The sequence below is a fragment of the Cebus imitator genome, unplaced genomic scaffold (assembly GCF_001604975.1).
Source record: "Cebus imitator isolate Cc_AM_T3 unplaced genomic scaffold, Cebus_imitator-1.0 Scaffold384, whole genome shotgun sequence".
NCBI lineage: Eukaryota > Metazoa > Chordata > Mammalia > Primates > Cebidae > Cebus > Cebus imitator.
This window is the reverse complement of record NW_016107699.1, coordinates 1,158,161-1,162,226: the sequence shown is the minus strand read 5'-3', so window position 1 is coordinate 1,162,226 and position 4,066 is coordinate 1,158,161. Positions and strand designations below refer to the sequence as shown.

The window sequence follows — 4,066 nt, the reverse complement described above, 5'->3', positions numbered from 1 at the left end:
CTCCCATCTGACTGACAGATAGCTCTCATCTGACTGATAGACAGCTCCCATCTGACTGACAGATAGCTCCCATCTGACTGACAGCTCTCATCTGACTGACAGACAGCTCCCATCTGACTGACAGCTCCCGTCTGACTGACAAGAGTGGCTTGGCGTGTGAATGGCAGCTCCAAGGTGAACACATGACAGCTTGTTCAGAAGCTGCTGCTCTGGGTAAGGAAATCTCAAGGAAATCTTTTTCTTTTGAGTTATTTACAGTTTAGAGCAATTGGGTAAAGTAAGTTTTTGTGAGCAACGGTAACTTTCTCCCTATATGAATTCTTCAAAATTCAGAAACTATTAGTGAATATTCTGATTTTATGGCATATAACTGTTGACATAGGTTTAGTAAGAGTGTATTTTTTTGGAGACCCTGGTTATTTTACCAAGGCTTTCACTAGAATAATGTATTTTTAGGTAAAGTTCCTGCAAAGTCAACTTGAAAGGAGCCTGCATGGCCAATGCACTTCATGCAAGTAATCAGGGAATATAAGAAGCCTTGTTCTGAACACAAATTGGTCTCATTGTAATTTCCCTTTAGTGGAAAAGGAGGGCTAGAGAGAGGGGAATTGTTACAGAGGAAAACTCTAATACACCCGCTACTGGATTCCAGCCCTGGTTTTTGTTTTTCAGTGTGGATTGAATCATGAATTATTTCTTGGCTGTAATAACCCCCTAAAGATGGACCAGGTTGTAACTTTCTTCACGATGCTTTTAGTCAGTGCCTTAATGGAATAGATTCCTTTTTCTCTTCTGACTCACACATTCTCTTTTGATTGTCAAATTATTAATGTTGTTTATCTCTCCTCATCTTACTTCTGAGGAAACCAGAATATGTATTCTGAAAAACAGAGACGGGACACTCCCTCGTTTGGTGTCCCACTGGGCCCCATCCGTTTCTCACCGCAGACGCCCTTCCTCCAGGCCCAGGAACTGTCGCAGAAGAGGCAGGCATGTGAGATTGGAAGGGCCGGTTTTGGGGGAAAGAATTTGTTCAGACCCTCCAAATCAAGGGTGGGCACAGAGATGCCTAAACAGCCGACAAAAAAAGGGACTGCCTCCTGGGTTATGATGTGGGCGGTTTTCACCATCTCAACCATAAAGAATTCACTGCTTCCCGTAGGATTCAAAGAAAATGACTCAGGAGACATAAAGATACCTCATGACAAAGCCTCCTGGATATAATACTCCCAGTTATGAGATTTATGCAGGTAGATATAGCTGCAAAAATGTATATGTATACATATGTATATATTTGTGTGTGTGTACATATACACACATATATACATGTTTATATATTTATAAATTTATATGCATAAATTTATATATATACATATGTATATATTTGGGTGTGTGTATATCTACACATATACATATATATGTATGTATATGTGTATATACACACAAATATACATATGTATATATATAAATTTATATAAACATATATAATGTGTGTATGTATATATGTGTGTGTAAATATAAATTTATATATATATTTATACATATACATACTAGATACTTATTGGAGAGAAAAGTGTTAAACTGTGAGCTCAGTGTTTTCATACATACATATTATATATATAAATTTATATATATACATATGCACATTTATAAAACTTGGTGGGATTGTAAGGGTTGATGAATGCCTGCGTACCTCCATTCCCATCTGGCCTAGAATGTTTAGGTTGGCTCTAAGTCTCTCGGCCACAGGGCTCCCACTGAGGGTCAGGATGGACCCATGGCAGGCAACCATAACACCCCAGCAACACGATGGGACACAATAAAACTTTGGTGGTCATTGATGTTGCCTCTGTCAAATCTTGGTCAGAGGAGGAGAATATAAAGCAAAAATAAAACGCTAAGTCCCCCAACCAGCTAAATGGAAGGGCATTCATCCTACAGGAAGCCTGAAACGTGAGTGGAGGCCATGATGGGAAAGGGTGGTCAGACGTGGCTCATACCTTCGTCCCGTTGGAATTCAGGCACAGCCGACCAGCATTCACATTAAAACGGAGAGCTTAAGGCTGAGAAAACGGACACTTTGTAGCCAAAAGATACCAATGTGAGATAGCAGGCCAGAGAGAAATCAGAGCATTTGACCCTTTACCGTATCCCGGGTATCCCTGCCTGTTGATCCCAGGTCTTTAGACAATAACTGTCTTAACCAGTTGCCAGTTAGAAAACCTTTGAATCCACCTATGATCTGGAAGCCCCCCGCTTGGCGTTGTCCCGCCTTTCCAGAGTGAACCAATGTACATCTAACATGTACTGATTGAGATCTTTTTTCTTCTTTTTTTTCTTATTGCGTTTTAGGTTTTGGGGTACCTGTGAAGAACACGCAAGATTGTCTCATGGGCACACACATGGCAGCGTGACTTGCTGCCTACCTCCCTTCACCTATATCTGGCGTTTCTCCCCATGATATCTATCCCCAACTCCCCACCCCGCACTGTCCCTCCCGTTTCCCCCCAACAGACCGCAGTGTGTGAGTTCCTCTCCCTGAGTCCATGTGTTCTCATCTTGTGTCTCTAAAACATATAAAACCAAGCTGCACCCCAAACACCTTGGGCACATGTTCTCAGGATCTCCTGGGGCTGTCACAGGCCATTGGTTATTCATAATTGACTCAGAATAAATCTCTTCAAGTATTTTAGAGTTTGACTCTTTTTCTCACTCACCGGTAGATCAGCGCAATGGCTAGATATGAGGGGGATCTCTAGGAAGCTTTTGAAAGGCTCAAGAGGAAGACAGAAGTCTTCTTTGGAAAAAAATGCAGTAAAGGAAAACGGAGGGGGGAATTGGGTATTTTGCAAGACAAAAAAATCGAAAGGTTGAGGACAAAAAAACCTCTCCTCTCACTGTGCCCCCTGCAACCTGCTCTTTGTAAGACCGACCCACAAAGAAGCTCATAAACTGGCATCTTTTGTCGTTTTTACGCACAAAAATGCAGAGACATAGTCTTCATCTATACAAAATTTCCAGAAGAAAAAGCAGAACACTTACCTGGCAGGGGAGATACCATGATCACGAGGGTGGTTTTCCCAGGGCGAGGCTTATCCATTGCACTCTGGATGTGCTGACCCCTGCGATTTCCCCAAATGTGGGAAACCAGACTGCATAATTTGTGGTAGTGGGGGACTGCGTTCACGCTTTCCCCTGGTAAAATAAATCAATAAATAAGAAAAAAGAAAAAGAAGAAAAAGCAGAAAAAAGTCCAAACAATTCAGCTGATAAAAATTCCCTCCCATTAAAAAAAAAGCAAAACCCGAGCTGCAGCTTACAAACCCTTTATCATTCTAAGATAAACTCAAATGGTTTACAATTCTTCCTCATATTTTGGGAAGCGTTTTGAGCCGACATTCATGAGAATATTGGTCTGTAGTTTCTTTGTCCTTACGACGTCTTTGTCCAGCTTGTATATTAGATGATTAGATTAACGCTGTCCTCCTAAAATGAACTGGACTGTTCCTTACTCTTATCTTCTAAAAGGGTTTTGCAGGGTTGGAATCATTTATTTTCTATCCATCTTATAGATTCGCCAGTGAAGCAATTTGGAACTAGATACTTATTTGGGAGAAAAGTGTTAAATTGTGAGCTCAGTGTTTTCATATTGAGAACTATTCGTGTTTTCATTGTGTCTTTCAAAGAATTTGACCATTTCATCCAAACTGTCAAGCTTATTGGCATACAGTTATTTCTATATTCCACCTTTACCGTTCAGGTGCTTGGGGTGGTGTCTCTGCTTTTGTTAGCAATATACTAGGTGATTTGCAGATCCTCTTTTTTCTTTTTTTCTTTTCTTCTTTTTTTGAGACCGAGTCTTGCTCTGTCACCCAGGCTGCAGTGCGGTGGTGCGACCTCCCAGACTCAAGCCAGTCTCCTACCTCAGCCTCCTTCTCTTGAGTAGCTGGGACCACAGACATGCACCACTATGCCCAGACAACTTGTGTGTGTGTGTGTGTGTCTGTGTATTTTTTGTGGAGTTGGGATTTTGCTATGTCACCCAGGTTGGTCTGGAACTCCTGAG

General features: G+C 41.4%; 1 non-coding gene across 1 annotated transcript; it reads left to right on the top strand.

The window, feature by feature from the left end:
• The first annotated feature begins 3,034 nt into the window (after nt 1-3,034).
• Nucleotides 3,035-3,198, top strand: LOC119468127. The gene has a single exon (XR_005196762.1). It is a non-coding gene; the product is annotated as a U1 spliceosomal RNA (small nuclear RNA).
• The last annotated feature ends 868 nt before the right edge of the window (nt 3,199-4,066 follow it).